Genomic DNA, 17,288 nt, shown 5'->3' on the forward strand with positions numbered 1-17,288 from the left:
AGAGATGTTTTCATCTTCACTGACAGAGTCGGCATAAAAAAGGCTGTGATTTATCGATTGTTTCCAGTTTCAGACACCACACGACAGTTGAAGCGGTAGCTCATTTGGTGTGATCTGGATGGACTGCGATGAGACGGAGAACATTTCACACAAACCCACACAGCAGATTTTTTTAAGGGTCTTAATCATTAATTATTTTAGTTTTATAAAGACGTCATACTCTGTATAACATAACATACAATAAAAAGCAAAGACTGGTTTATGATTATCAGAGGAGCAGTAGGACTGATTAAAACCCACATCTCATTAGATTATATTGCATATAATAAGCCAGAATCTAAAAACCACATTTACTAATGAGATTCAAGTCAGAGAGGGAGAGAGAGAGAGACAGAGACAGAGGAAAAGACAGAATGATGAATCATGCACTGACAACCAGCCAGCTTTAATTAAATCGGGAGCATGTGAAATATTGAAATTTCTTGGAGTATCTCTTGGTTTTATAGCGTGTGACTCATCAGTTTTGTTTTGATCAGTATAAATTGAAAAATGTCGCACCAAATGGCATTTTTTTAAACTGGTATGAAGTGACAACCCAAATGTGATCGTCGCTTCACAGAGGAATCCTTGTGTGACACGACTAACTGTTTCCTTAGCCCTCCTTTTAAAGGGACTTTTTCTTCTTGTCAGAATTTCCTCAGACATTACTGACATGGTTTTATGACTTGCTTTGGTCAAAATGGATACAGTTCAAAAGCATTCCTTTCAACCACATCAACTGTGTTCAAATGTATCAGGGAGGATGTGAGGAGTAGAGGTGAAGAAGAGAGTTCAGGGAGGATGGAGTGAGTGGAAACAGTGACTGGAGTCATCTAGAAGAGTAGCACAAGAGCGAAGAGAAAGGTTTACAAGAAAATAGTGACGCAAGCTTTTCTAAATGGATTGGAGTCAGCGGCTCTGACCAAGATACAGGTGGCACAGTCGAGGATGATGAGTTTTTTCTTTGGGAGTGATGAAGATGGACAGTATTAAGAATAAACATATCAGAGGAACAGCTGGAGTTAGACAGAGTTGAAAGAAGAGAGGCTGGATTGAGATGATTTTGACGTATAAACAAGAGGGATAGTGAATACATTGGTAGAAGGATGCTGGAGTTGGAGCTGCCAATCAGGAGACAAGGGGCAAAACCAAAGACATATGTGGATGTTGTGAAAGAGGATATGTGGTTGGCTTATGTGACACAGGAAGACAGGAGAAGATGGACATTGAGCATCCACTGAGGCAACTCTAAATGACAACAAAAGGAACCAGAATGTGCTTGGTTTTGATGTAATGGTTTGATGTTAAACATAGTTGAAGAAAAACAGGTGTAACTAGATAGCTAATTACTTGTGCTTTAGAGTCTTTCTACGGTATGAAAAAGAAGTGAAACCAAATTTTGTCAACAAAGTGTGGCGGCACGAAGAGGTAGTTTTGGTCAGAGTTATAGGTTAAAAGGGAGTTTCACCCAGGGAATTAAAGTAAACTCGTTCAGGAGAAAAAGGCACTCAGGTTCGTCACAAAGTGAGGCAGATACAGTGATTCAATTTATACAAAAATAGGTTTGTTTTTATTATTCAAATGTTTCTTTGTTAAAAATGATCAATTAAAGGAAATCATTCACTAGGGAGATTTAAAAAGGGGACCAATCAGGGCTGAGACTTTCTGGTGTGGATGGGTCAACTAAGAGGGGATACTTAAAAACACCACACGTGCAATAAAATAAATAAGGTGAAGAACTTAAACACAGCACACAACAAAAGGAAGGGGCACCACCACCGGACACCAATCCACCACCGTCGGCTCAGCACCTGAGAGGGGGGAAACCAGAGGACAGTTAGGGAACAAATTAACACAAAAAGAAATGAATAAACTTAAATTAAATGCAATTAGGCTCAACAATGACTTATTGGCCACCCAAAATATACAAAATCACAAATACCTCAAAAGGAATATAAATGACTGAAACTAAACAAAATATAAATTCCTGAATGAAAGAAAATACAAATAACAGAACCAACAAACACACAAAACAACAACCAATAAACCAATTCCCACACTGTTCTCTCTCACACATACACACACACACACACACACACACACACACACACACACACACACACACACACACACACACACACACACACACACACACACACACACTAAAACGTGGCTGAACAGCAAACAGCGTGCGGAGCAGCAATACGCCCAGCCAGCCAACAATCAAGCCAGGCAGAGCGAACACGGGCCGGGTCGGCCTTGGCAGCGGTGGTTAGCTCGAGCAAGCAGCAGAAGCAAGCAGTCATTCAGCAGCAAAACGGCATCTGACGTCACGGAGCTCCGAAGCGACACGGTAGCTCCAGCAAGGCAAAGCAGCTCCACAAGCAGCAGACGCAAGCTGTCACGCAGCAGCAAAACGGCGTCTGAACGTCACGGTAGCTCCAACAAGGCAAAGCAGCTCCACAAAGCAAAGCAGCAGGGGTTTAGCGGTGGCTACATGGACATCTTTAACCTACAATAATAAAAACATAACATAAGAAACTGTGGCTGGCAGAGAAAGCCATTGTCACTGAACACCTACCAATCAGGCATTCCTGGCCATTACGGCATGGAAATAGAGGTCAGCGCAGCATGTGCACAACCTGTAAACAAACACACAGGTTGCTGCGTGTACAATGCCGAGGAGGATGACGCGGGGGGGAGAAAGCTCACTTACCGGCAGTAAGCAGTGAACGGCATACAAAACGATACAAGCGGTGAGCAGCATCAGCATTCAACACAGGGTGACATGTGCTTGGACACTTCCATGTCACCGGCGGCGTGAAGAAGCAGCATGCAGCAATCACCCAAGCGAACCTCTGCGCCCAGGGGCGGAAGTGACGGACGTCAAGTGGCAACGAAGCCCGGCCCCCGGGAGCAAGAGAAAGACAGGTATTGAAACCCCCCTTTTATACCGTCACTGCCCACTAGGAGTGATGTCACAGGACCGAGGACTGTCCTGCTACAAAAGCACAATCAAGAAGTGACAAAAGAAATGACATACTGATGTCAGCAGAATAAGAGTTGTTTGTTTGAAAATGGACCGAAGGAAGAAAAGAGTGGTGCGAGCTGTCTTCATGGTTTGTACTTCCTCATTGTTATGTCCTCCCATCCCATACTCTCTTATTGGCTGTAGCTCTAATATAAATTCAGCAGCAGGTTCCAGATATTCAGTATGCTGGACATCTGTGTGGCACATCAGATGTCTTAGCAAGGTAGTGAGCAACTTTGATGCATCTTTGAGTTGTTGATGCATAACGATGGAGTTCTGGCAGGTGACTAACGGACATTAATTGATTTGCCGGTCACTGACCTCACCGACTGGTCAAAGACAAACCAGGCTGAAAATCGTGCCGTTAGGAAATGTCATAGCCTGTTTTTAGCTACGTTCACGAGCACAGGGACGGACCTTTCATTTCATGTCATGTCATTTCTGTTACCAGACCGACATCTGTTGGCAAAGCACAACGTAATGGTCTTGGATATCTGAGAATGATAATACTAATATGACCAACAAATATAGAATACCAGATAACACATCTGGCCGACCAGACACCCCTTGTATGTAGCCCAGGTTGGAGTCCCGGCAAGTCGCTGTACTGCATCCCCAATCTCTTTCCCCTCATCGTGTCCCCTCCCTACCCCGGGGCAAATGTTAAAATAATGTTTTCGTAAGTCCTTTAATATTGCTCAACTCTAATATTTTAATAATCCCTAACAAGGTTGGCCAAAAGATCGTGCTCTTGTCTATCTTGAATCTGATTTCACCACTCTCTGGCTCTAAATACTCCCAAACATCAGCTCACCCTAAGTGAAATATCTGTTCCCAACCAATCCAGACAGTAACACCATCAATCGTGGGAGATGACATGTTTATTGTTCCCTTGTGTGTTATTGTTACTCTGCTCACTTCAGGCTTCCCACATCCGTTCTTGTGGAGTTTGGGTCGAAGGGTGGGGGCACGACTGTAGACTGATTGGCGAGCTGTGATCGGATGTGGAGGGAACTGAGATGATATGATGTCTGAACCGATCTCTATCTATATTGGGCAGTAAAGACAGACTGGATGTTTCCCCTGGCACCACAGAGACTCCCAACAAACCGTGTAACACCCATATACATGTCTGTTCTTGTAGTTAGGGATGGTTTATGTCTATTAAGCAGATCCAACGAGGCTTGTCGTCTGTGATTTGGGATTGAAACATGCCCCAGGGGGACTGTGGTGGTGACAGGAACTCTGGGAAAGCTCGGAGACTGGGAATAATGGCCTGACCTACTGTCCAGGAAGTGGTTTGGATCACTTTTATAGCTTTTTGATTTGTTTCTACCATCTGAAGTTGGTATTTGCAAAGAAACCCCAGGCACCTTAGAATCCATTCATTTCCACAGATGAAATAATTGTTATAAACATTTCAGATAAACTCCATGTTGCTTGATGCGGCCAGTTATTTAGAAGCAAGTGTAAAGTATGTTTCCATCTGCCATTTCCTGTACTTTAAAGCCCAAAAATGCATTGCTTTAAAAGAAGTTGAATTCATTTGAAATCTGGAAGCAGCGACCCGGTTTTGACTCCTCTCATTGTTGCCTGCTGCAGTATTTTCCTTTGAATCACACATATCTGACTCACTCTTTCTGCAGCTTGAACTCTCTTTTTCTTATGGAAGCTCTTTAGATGCTAAAACTTCTACCTCTCAAAGCTGCATGACTAAAATGTTGTCCTTCTAAGAGGAAACAGAAACCATAAATCAATGATTAGAGCGGAAGGCGCTGCAATCTATAATCCTGCTGTCAACATCTCTGGTCAGAAAGGGAGGGGATATTGATTGGAGTCGAAGGTTTGCTGCATAAATCGTCATTTTGTGGCCGTCTGAACCCGTAACGAGTCTCACGATCTTAAAATCCTTGACAGAATTGGAACAGAAATGTCAGTTTTTGGTTTAGCACATTCCTGTTCATAGTGTGTTTTCATGTGATAAACCTTTTCCGAGCAACCGAAGGCACACTGGGCGTGAATTGTTTTTGTCTGCAAACAGAGCAGCAGGGCAATAAAAGAAACATAAAAAATCAACAAACCAGAGAAATATTCTCGTTAAAGTTGTTAAGCTCTTAGGAGTAATTGGTTTTCTGGATTAATTTGGGATCTTATTGTCCTTAAGATATCAAAGTTTTAATAGTTTTGATAGATTGTGTCTTTATTAAACACACACCCATCAAACTGTCCCCTTGCTGGAGGGAAAGATGAGCCCATAGACTTTTTATTGGTAAAAAAGCTAATTTGAGTCAGTAGTTTGCACACAAGGAGTTCAGGTAATGAAATGAGTTTGGGGAGGCACTTTGATAAACATGGATACACTCAAACATTTTAAGATTTCATAAAAGAAATTAACCATGCCCCACAAAAATGAGGCATGTGTTCAAGAGTGGATGAGCAAGGCTGAAAAGAGATACAACGTGATCCCAGTGTTTAGACATCCATCAGTCCACAATTAAACAAACTGTTTATAAATGGAGACAGTTTAGTACTGTGGTTACTCTTCCTAGAAGTGGATGTCCAGCTTAGATCATTCAAAAGGAACAACACTGCATTCTCAGTGAGGTGAAGGCTGAAGTCATCACTGGAGCTTGGAGACATCTCTGTACGCAAGTCCTGACAGAGACATGGTATCTGTTAGAGAACATCACAGAAGAAACCTATTTTTATTTACTTATTTGCATGAAGAAGCACCTTTGTAATGCTCAATTCTACTGGGAAAACATTGTATTGAATGATGATGGAAGAATAGTAAGAACTAAACATAATCCCAATAGTGTTCAGTGGTGGTGAGAGTATCATGATTTGGGTTTGCTTGGCTACTTCAGACCTTGACCATTTCCCATCATTAAGGGGAAAATTAATTCCCAAGTATTATCAAAATATTCTGATAATGTCATGATGGTTGTCAACCAACCTCAAAGTTGGGTGATGCAGTAGACCAATAAGCTTCAAGGTAAATCCATCCATCCATCCATCCATCCATCCATCCATCCATCCATCCATCCATCCATCCATCCATCCATCCATCCATCCATCGTCCGCCGCTTATCCGTTCCCGGGTCGCGGGGGCAGCAGCCTCAGCAGGGATGCCCAGACTTCCTTCACCCCAGACACTTCCTCCAGCTCTTCCGGGGGGAGTCCGAGGCGTTCCCAGGCCAGCCGAGAGACATAGTCTCTCCAGCGTGTCCTGGGTCTTCCCCGGGTTCTCCTCCCGGTGGGGCATGCCTGGAACACCTGCCTAGGGAGGAGGGACATGCCTGGAACACCTCCCTAGGGAGGAGGGACATGCCTGGAACACCTCCCTCGGGAGGAGGGACATGCCTGGAACACCTCCCTAGGGAGGAGGGACATGCCTGGAACACCTCCCTAGGGAGGCGTCCAGGAGGCATCCGGTACAGATGCCCAAGCCACCTCAGCTGACTCCTCTCAATGTGAAGTAGCAGCGGCTCGACTCCGAGCTCCTCCCGGGTGACCGAACTCCTCACCCTATCTCTAAGGGAGCGTCCAGCCGCCCTGCGGAGGAAACTCATCTCTAAGGGAGCGTCCAGCCACCCTGCGGAGGAAACTCATCTCGGCCGCTTGTATCCGCGATCTCGTCCTTTCGGTCACTACCCAAAGTTCATGACCATAGGTGAGGGTAGGTGCGTAGATTGACCGGTAAATCGAGAGCTTCGCCTTTCGACTCAGCTCCCTCTTCACCACGACGGTCCGGTACACCGACCGCATAACTGCGGACGCTGCACTGATCCGTCTGTCAATCTCCCGCTCCATCATTCCCTCACTCGTGAACAAGACCCCGAGATACTTGAACTCCTCCACCTGAGGCAGGACTTCTCCACCCACCCGGAGAAGGCACGCCACCCTTTCCCGGTGGAGAACCATGGCCTCGGTTTTGGAGGTGCTGATTCTCATCCGTGCTGCGTCGCACTCGGCCTCAAACCGCCCCAGCACATGCTGAAGGTCCCGGTCTGATGAAGCCAACAGGACAACATCATCTGCAAAAAGCAGAGATGAAATCCTGAGGTTCCCAAACCGGATCCCCTCCGGCCCCTGGCTGCGCCTAGAAATCCTGTCCATAAATTCAAGGTGAATCCACCACAGAAAATGAAAATACACCGTTTGGAGTGGCCTACTCAGAGCGAAAGCAGTCCTGTAAGGAGGAAGGTCAACAACGTCTTCTGAACATCTTACAGATCCGGTTCAGATCTGCTGAAAGTGCTCGCTTGAAGTCACAGCTCCCACAGGAGAGCCAACCAGATATCAACTTCAAGGGTTCACTTACTTTTCCCCCCAGCACTGTTTAATGGGTGTGTTCAGTAAATAGAAATGGTACTAATTTGCGTGTTATCATCATAAGTGACTCAGATGAAGATAAGATCACATTTTATGCCAAAGTCGTACAGAAAACAAGTCTGTTCCTAAAGGGTTCACATACTTCCTCTTGTCACTGTTGCTTTAGAAACCTCAAAATAAGGGCCAAGACTGAGCTCTACAGAAACTTGAACTGAGGTGGAGCTGGCTTAAAACGAAGTCTCCAGCCATTCCGAGAAGCACAAGGTTCATTATTTCCCCTAAAGGCAATATGACAAGTGGAGAGAACAAGAAATTAATCATACTGTGATGAACCAATAATCTTCTTGGTCAGCTGACCCGTTGACGCTCCAAATAAAACGAAATAACCACAAAAAAGTTGCAGAATTAAGCCAATCATAAAGTCACTGAGAATATCCAAATATGAGGCCGTATAAATACAGTAAAGCTTCAGTGTAGTTAGATCATTGTTTTCGTCCAAAGCCAGCACTTTTTACTTTCCTGCAAGCAGAGTATAAAATAAAAGGCAGTTCCAGCTTATTGATTTATTTTTCTATTTAGAAAAACAACAAAATGTCAAAGCCTGGAGCACATCTGTCAGATCTGTGAGCCCCTTCACTGTTGACTCCCTGACACACGGGATGCCTCGTCCACCCGTACGGCGTTTCTGAAGGCAGAGCTGTCCACGGTGACACACACTCAGACACATCAGGGACAATGTGGGGTCATCGCGTTGCTGAATATTACTTTTACCTTTGGGCACTTATTGAAGTTACAGTATCTTTAGCAGCAGTCAAACTCAAGTTAAGTCTATGACTAAATTGAATCTTCAATCTGATTTGACTGTTGGTAATAACAATAAAGCAGTTCCTCCAGCTGATTCCCACCCTCTATGTCAGGCTGTGGATCTCAGCAGCTGATCTTTCTAAGTAGGATATTGCTCTTTAACAGCAGAAGGTTCTGCCCCAGAACATCTGCGTCATAAATGATCTGTTTTCCCATGTATTCATGTTTTTAATCAAATCCAATTCCCTTGAATTCACTTTTACTTGTACAGCGTCGGCTCGGAACAAAAGTCAGGGAAAAGAACTATCAAAGGCAATCCCTTCGGGTCAAGAAAGAGCAGTGTTCTGGCTAACGAGCATAATTCTCGTGACATTTCATCTCTCGAGCGTAACTGACCTGGAATCTCGTCCTGCGAGACTTCTCTGCAACACAAAGAAGAAATCTTGACTCTCAAGAAGATGGATGAAAACGTCTTTAGTTTCGGACAAATTATTGCAAATGACGCCACGGCTGTAATAGTCAACAGAAGGCAAAGGCAGCAGATCATCATATGGTCTGACTACATCCAATTCAGTGATCCCGAGGACCTGCAAATGAGAAAAAGGTGTTGCCATTACACATCTGCACTAAACTTGACTATCAACACATCTGAAAACCCCCCTCATGAAAGAGGTTTTGCGACATTTGAGAGTCTTTCCATTACAGGTTTTTCTTTGCTATAGCTAGTTGTGATGATGGAGACTCGCTAACACCCTACTGTGTCCTACAGTAAACTTACAGTGTATTAAACTGGTCCGGCGGCTGATGTTAGTACATGATATGTCACTGTAAGCTGCGTAATGGGATTTAGTATGAGGGGTATCAGTTGTGTAGCACGAGGGGTGGACTGGGAAGTTGCACCATCTAAGCTTTCCCAGAAGTAGTAAACCATGTAGATGAGCTCAGATATGATCCTTATTTGCATTTCTGAAAGCTGTGTGGGCTCTTTATTGGATTACTTTAGAGATTTATTTTGTTTTGATTTGTCTAGATGTCCTTTGAATTGAGACCAGCAATAGTTCAGGCAGCACCTGTTTAGAGCTGGACTACAAAAGTTCAGGGTGTCACGGCAGAACTAAGATCTGGACCCAAATGCACGACCGGAGACCAGTTCAAAATAAAACAATCTTTTTAATGCAAATGTATCAACAAAAAATCACTCCACAGAAGAAAATTCTCAAATTGCAAAAACACAAAGTATCAACAAAAATTCACTCCACAGAGGAAAATTCTCAAGCTGCAAAAAACAAAGAAATACAAGACCTGGCTTTAACAAATGGCTTGACATGGAAGCTAGGACACTTGACGTAGCAGACAAGACGAACTGGCAACAAGACAAGGGGAGACACAGACTATTTATACATGATGAAGGGGAACACAGGTGGAGCCAATCAGGGGCGGGGTTGACAATCACAGTGGAGGGAAAATCACACAAAGGGAGGAAATCAGGATCTGAAACGAGAGGGAGAAGGTGAGTATCAAAATAAAACAGGAAGCCACGAGACAACATAGACACAAGACAAAACTAAACACAACTTAACGTTTCTTGGACATGAAACAGGATTAGGGTTTATAAAAGAACATGTCAGAGGTTAGTTTCAACTCCTTTCTGACTTTTGTCACATTAGAAAGGTTCATTTTCTCAATTGTAGATGTAGATTTTAGAAGTATGTCAGACAAAAAAACCCATAGTAGCAACAATAATTTAGTTAGTTTGGATGTGTGTGTGTGTGTGTGTGTGTGGGGGGGGGGGGGGGGTTGGTATTTAATAGAAAATGCATTGAATTATACATTTTTATCCTATTTTGATTTCATAAAAAAAGGTTTTTGAGGCACTTTCAGTCTACCCATCGCCCCCTGGTCTTATTAGCACAACGTGCTGCCTGACGTGACCCAACGTGACATTAAGACAAGAGGAACAGAACTTGACTGCTGCGACACCGGTCTCACAGAGCCAGTAAAGAGGTATTTTTGGGAGTGAAAGGAATCAAAGAGCTGTGGGAGTTCGTCTGATGGCCTTGGGGAGTCAATAGAGACTGTTCAACGAGCAGCACAGCGCCGGATCAGAACAGGCCTCTAGGCGCCACTAATGACTCTTGCTTTGATTGCAATTAGTCCAACATTCTGTCTAATGTGATTAGGTCACTTTGGATAAAAACAGCTTTTGGCAAACATCTTCGACGGACGTGTTTCCGCAAATGATCCCTCACTTCCATTCGCTAGAAAGCAGTGAGGTCTGAGCTGTAGGAATTGATCAAAACTGATAGGTGCTCAGACTTGAACTGAGGTCATCTCTATCTGTTGGGAAATGCTTGTGAAAACAAACTTGTTGCTTGAAAATGTGAGAAACACAGTTTGTTGGCTTCAGAAGATGACATCGTATTGATTTTCCCAGCATGCCAGAGGCTAAACATTATCTGGCAACAGTTTTAGTTAAAGCCGCATGCTGTTAATGCTGGAGAAATGACATCAGCACAGTATGATTGTGGGCGAAAAGAGAGACAAACAAGTACCCAGTTGTATTATTCATTCTGTTGTCTGAATTCTCAAAAATGTCTCCATTTTCTTGGACCTTTTAACTTCCTTTGTTATGATGTCAGGCTTTGACACACTGAAGGTCCCCTTTTTATTCTGCCTCCACTCTGCATTCACTCTGATTCACTGAAGGTGTAATATTCCCTCCCCGGTGTGTGTGTTCACAGAGAATAATGGTGCTCCATAGTATAAAGACGCTCTTTGTGATTGACGCTGTGGTCCATGGTCAATAACAAGTGTCTGATCACTAACTTTATTCGGCCCGTGCCGAATGAATATTAACAAAATATTATTGTTTCTCCCTGGTTGTTCACGTGGGACAGACACGGTGGTGCCGGTCTCCGTGCCGCTGTCGTAGTACTTCTGCAACTGTAGGAGGGAAATGTCGGGTCGGCCTAGGCAGGCGTTAGCAACCTTAGCAACCTGGAGCTGTTGCTAAGCACTGGAAGGTTCTGCTGAGTGGCAACTAGGGCTGCAACGATTCGTCGACATTGTCGACAAAAATTGATAATCAAAATTGTTGACAATGAATTCCACTGTCGACAATTGTCGCCAGACGTGTTTTTCCAATGGAGTGCGGCATCGTACTTCAATACAATCTCTGCGTCTCAGCCGAGCGGTTAAACAAAAATGCAAGTAAATGCATGTAACAAAACTTCAAAAGTTTTGAAGCATTTTAGCCTGGATACAGCGAATAAAAAGATTACTTGCAAGATTTGCAAAGCAGACCTTGCTTATCACGGGACCACGTTGGTAATGCACGAGCATTTGAAGACAAAGCACGTCGGACAGTTGAACGAAACGGACTCGCCTTGGTAAGATATTAAGCTAATTTTGGCTTTAAAAGAGAGCTTTAACGTTATGCCTGACTGTGCCTGACAAAAGTATTTTAAATTAAATGCATGCAGTCCAAAGAAGAGCCACCATGGACCCTTTTCTGCAAAAGAAGCAGACGTGTAGCCCGCAACAGGCGACTGCCCTCACTGAGTCAATAGATCTCTCCATGGTTGATGCTGACGGGTTTCAACAAATGATACACCAGTTCAACCCAGAGATCGTCCTGCCATCCAGAACCCATTTCACCCACTTGATGGAGAAAAAATACGAAACGTTTTATTTTATAATTTATTTTTTATATAACACAATTGCCTGTCCTTAAAAAATGAAAAATAATGGACAGAGGTTTATTTATTCATGGATTTATGTCTATACTGACTGATCACTGTGCCTGTCCTTGGTTTTAGATAGGACATTTTATTTACTTTTTGTATGAACAGCAACAAAGTTGAATAAAATATCTATTTTTCATTGAAGTACCCATCTTTCTCGTGTTTATTATCAGTTACCACATAATTAAAGCAACCTCATACTAAATTTAAGAAAAAATTACTAATTATCCAATTAGTCGACTAATCGTTTCAATATTCGGTGACTAGTCGACTATTAAAATAGTCGTTAGTTGATGCCTTAGTGGCAACTACCTCAAGTTCAGCACTCAAAGTTTGTAAACTGGAAAGTCCAACTGGTCTCTTATGGCATCCACTTGACACCAAATGGTTTGTGAGCCAAAACCAAGAACGTCTAACCAAAGTCTCTTAAACTGCAAACGTCTTTCTCGGTTACACTTTTCCCGCCATCAGCGTTAAAACCAGTTGTGCTCTCTTTTTGGTTGCAGTTCTACTGTCAGTCTACTGCGGGGGGTGGGACATAGCCAAGATCTCTTAGCTCATTGGCTACTGAATGACTTAGCGCCTTAACTCGATGTTGACGGAGGGATGTCGGTAATGTTATCAACGACATTACCAACTCAGTTCATGCAGTCCTCATTTCCCCGTGATACACGTCTCTCAGTACCTCTTTTTTTTCTACCCTTTATTTAATCAGGTTAGTCCCATTGAGATCTCTCTCTTTTACAAGGGAGACCTGGCCAAGATAGCAGTAACATAGTTACAGAATTAAAAAATAAAAACCAAACAAACAAATTAATTAATTACATAAAGACATAATTAATTAAGTAATCGGCAGACTTGGCATGCTCACTCAAAAAGAGCAAAAGTGTGTCACCGGGTGCCAGTCCAAAAAACATATCAAAAAATAAAAATCCGACAGCACTCACTTGAAGTACAAAACTTTAATATATGGTTAAATCACTGCACAGCAGCAGAAAATCGGACGCGTTTCAACTTACAGCCGTCCTCAGCGATGAATGATTAAGTGGGTGTCTCCCATTTAACAGAAGCCAGCTGACTCTGATCAACACTAAACCAATCAGAATAAAACCATACATCAAAAACCATACATCAATCATGGAAGAGCCATGAAATACATAATTAAAAACATAATTAAAACACTTGCAAACAGACAGTCTGAACTCCACTGTTTTCAGCAGAGATTTAAGTTCAGTGACAGGTATGAGTTTTTCGTAAATGCAGTTAGGATTGAAGTTTATTCCAAGCATCTGGTGCTGAAAACCTAAAAGCTTTCTTCCCAAGTTCCGTTCTCATTTTTGGAACAACCAAATGCAATGGTGGAACAAAGACGGAAGCAAATGTAAATGATTCAGTGAGATGGACCAAAGGGGCCACCGAGGTGGACAACATGGACACAGAAAAACCATTTGCAGAAAAGTTTAATGTGAGATGAAACAAAGAATCAGATGTTTGAACACATGTAATGCATGTTTGGAAAAGTAAAGGTGAAACATTTAACCCCAAGACCACTGTGTAAGCCTTCAACCGTGGAGGTGGTAGCATCATAGTCTGGGCTCTTTTGCTGTCAGGAGAACCTGTACTTGTAGAGACTAGCTGAAGTACACAAGTTAAACGCATTGACTAGAACAGGGGTCGGCAACCCGCGGCTCTAGAGCCGCGTGCGGCTCTTTAGCGCTGCCCTAGTGGCTCCTGGAGCTTTTTCTTTTTCTTTTTTTTTCTTTTTTTTCCTTTTTTCCTCCTTCTTTCCTTTTTTCCTCTTTTTTTTCTTCTTTCTTTTTTTCTTTTTTCCTTTTTTCCTTTTTTTTCTCTTTTTCTTCCTTTTTCCTTTCCTTTTTAATCTCGACATTTCGACTTTTTTCTCAAAATTGTACTTCAACATTAATCTCGACATTTCAACTTTTTTCTCAAAATTTTGACTTTTTTCTCGACATTTCGACTTTTTTCTCGACATTTCGACTTTTTTCTCAACATTTCGACTTTTTTCTCAACATTTCGCCTTTCGCCATTTGCCTTCATTCTAAAGCTTATACAAACTTTTCATATTTTGCGGCTCCAGACACATTTGTTTTTTGTGTTTTTGGTCCAATATGGCTCTTTCAACATTTTGGGTTGCAGACCCCTGGACTAGAACATTGACATCAAATACACAACAAACCTGACAGTGATATGGAAAATAACTAAAATGACAGAAAAAGATGAGTGCAATAACTTATAAGTTTCCCTATTTATTCATCCGTTCATTCCTATAATCAGCCGTCGCAGTAAATGGATGGCCGACCTGATTCTGGGCGACATCGTCTACAGGTGCACGTTCACAATGGCTCCTCTCTGCTTTGTGTACATTTCTTTTTAAGTGGCTGTGAAAAGCAAGGGATACAGTTACCTCTAATGAGGAGAGCACTTCACACCCCATTGGTTGTTTGGCCTACTTGGAATCCAGGCCACTGTGGCAGAAACGCAGCAAAATAACCTCAGTGGGACGTTCGGGGCCAAAGTAAATGTGCCCAGAGAAGTAACGTGTGTCAGCGGGACTTCTCCACAGGATGACACATGATCTTCCACTGCTCTGCCTTCAGTCCATCCAGGGAATGGCCGTCTTTGCTTGAAAACACAGAAAGTCAGGTAATGGAGGCTGATGTCATTTACAGAGGAACAAAATCAACAAGGCAGGTATGAAATTCACCGCTAAGTGCAACAATTGTTTGGATAATGAAAAAAAGACTATGGTGAATCTGTCCACACTATTCCATATACATGCACGCTACGCATCAGTCATCAATCACTGTCCTGAGCTCAAAGGCTGGACTTGACTTCTTAGGAGGGTAATGAAACATGCCACGGACGCTCTCACTTACACAATACCATCTTTCTTTTCCTTCGCCGTGTAGCGGTTAATTAGAAAACAGGTCTGGCTAACATGGATCATATTCACTGCTAAATGGGAGCTTTCAGAAGAAAAGCTGCATACTCATTGTCTCTTTCCTAAAAGGGCCAAGTAAGTGGGTTGACATGAGGACGCAGACCTGCCTGGACTCAACAGGCCACCCAGGCCATTAGAGAAATCACCGCGACACTTGACAGCTCTTACAATAAAGAAAAGAAAAGTAAAACAACGTGTGAACACCAGGCTTGAGTGGTTATAATTTATATTAATTAAAGGAGACATTTTAAACTAATTTGTCACAAACTCACACTGTTTTGTGACATATTGATATGTCAAACTCTAGAGAGGCAAGAGTGGGAGTTTATGTCATTAATTTTAAAATAAAACTGAAGAATAAAAAGTTCTGCAACAGCAGGATTTCCAACAATGAGGAGGGACGGGGCAGAAGAGCTCAGCCGGGGAGCACAACAAACAGACTAGCAGGGGAGAGGGATAGACAAGGCTATTGCTAGCAATGTTAATTATACATCTGTATATTTAGCTTATTTTTACAAGTTGTCACTCAAACTTTCACTGTTACATGATGTGGAATCGTTGTTTTCAGGTTTTGGAGTTGAGGGGTTTGTTTCCATGTATATGTTACGGTTAATGTAGAAAAACGGCTATTTTGCAAAATAGCCAGCTAATGTGCAAAATAACCGTCGCGGCTAATGTAGAAAAACGGCAGTAGCCAGATGTGTCCAACACTTTTTCGGGGAGTGTAACGTTAGGATTCTTCAACAGCCATAAACAGCCTTGTCAACAACAAGCATGTGCAGCATTAGGCTTCTTATCTTCTTATCTTCCATTGGCTGCGTTACGCACCAACTGCCCTGATTGGCGACTGTAAGTGACTGGTTTGAAGCGCGAATTTCATCCATTCAACTGAACTGTAGGCTATTCTGTAGTGTAGTAACTGGACTCTATCTACCAAATCAATTACGTTTGCTTAGTTTGTTTTAGTTTAATCAATTTGTGCAAATGGAGGAGGAGGAGAGACCTCATCTCATCATGCGCACGATTCGGGTTTTGCGCGATTCGGGTTTAGGAGCTTCACCTTCCATGAGAGAGACGCAACAACTGTTTGTCTGTTTTGGAGGTGCAAAGAGAAGGTGGGAATAGATCTTTCCTCACAAAGACTGTCACGCTGGATATTTGCCAGAACATTTCCCAGACCTATGGTGTGCCCAAATTCGGCAATGTAGTCAGGGGTGCCAATGACGTGATCTGTAGTTTGCATTATTCGTTTTGGAATACTCAATTGAGGAATATACTGCATGGGATTTGGACTCAGAATAATTGCTATAATTGCCACGGCATGCTCCGGTCAGCTCGAGACAATTGTCTCGACAGAATTGTCTCGAGCTGACCGAGCATCGAGACTGGTGAGATGATTAAAAATGTGATGTCCGCGCACCATGAGCTTAAAAATGTATGTAGCCGTTTTTCTACATTAGCCACCCTGACGGTTATTTTGCACATTAGCCGGCTAATTTACACATTCACCGTTTGGCCGGCTATTTTACATATTTACCACCCTGCCGGTTATTTTGTAGATTAGCCGGCTATTTTGCAAAATAGCTGTTTTTCTACATTAACCATAACATATATATCTCAAGTTCAGCTTTCTGTGGGAGACGTAAGAAGGACCTGTCTTGGGTGTCTGTCGTGTATGCCAGTTCTGTTTCCTGCAGCTAATCTTTGATGTAAAAACTTGTGTTTTTACCTGTCCAGGGTGTATCCCTGCCTTTCACCTCAAGAGAGCCGAGACGGCTCCAGCAGACACCCTGGACCCTGAATAGGCGGGTTTCGATGGATGGATATGATAATTATAATACCAGAATAAATTAAGATTATTAATTCCCATGAATGCCTGAGTTTACCATCATTAACAAACAATGTGAGCAGGACAAAATAACACAAGATGTAAAGCAAACTAGTTCCACACGAAGCAGGGTATAGAGACAAAGGAGTACAAGCAAACTGGACTAAGACTTAACCAAACAAGAGAACTGAACAAGACTCACAAAACACAAGACACAACACACAACACAACTCTGAAACCATAAAAGAACAAGAAATCTGACATTTTTATTGCTTTTTCGATCCATAAGGTACCAATATGCTGGATTTGCCTTTGGGAACTTACATCAAATGAAGCCAGAAGTCTATAAAAGGATTTATTTACCAAGACAACTTTTGCTTTTTGTATTAAACCAAGACATCGCCTGAGTTTAGTTCCATATTTCACATCAACGCATAAGATTTAAAAGACTATTAGTCTTTTTATTCCACCTTTGACTGAAAAGTTGAGAAGCAAAACAACAGAAATGACAGGATTTTCCTTTAATATTTGAATTTGATTTATATT

The 17,288-nt window shown here is 42.6% G+C and overlaps 1 protein-coding gene across 1 annotated transcript in view; it reads left to right on the top strand.

The window, feature by feature from the left end:
* Positions 1–17,288, top strand: part of rerg (RAS-like, estrogen-regulated, growth inhibitor) — a 78,572-nt gene that overhangs the window by 34,052 nt on the left and 27,232 nt on the right. The window lies entirely within an intron of this gene.

Source organism: Cololabis saira, chromosome 23, assembly GCF_033807715.1.
Source record: "Cololabis saira isolate AMF1-May2022 chromosome 23, fColSai1.1, whole genome shotgun sequence".
NCBI lineage: Eukaryota > Metazoa > Chordata > Actinopteri > Beloniformes > Belonidae > Cololabis > Cololabis saira.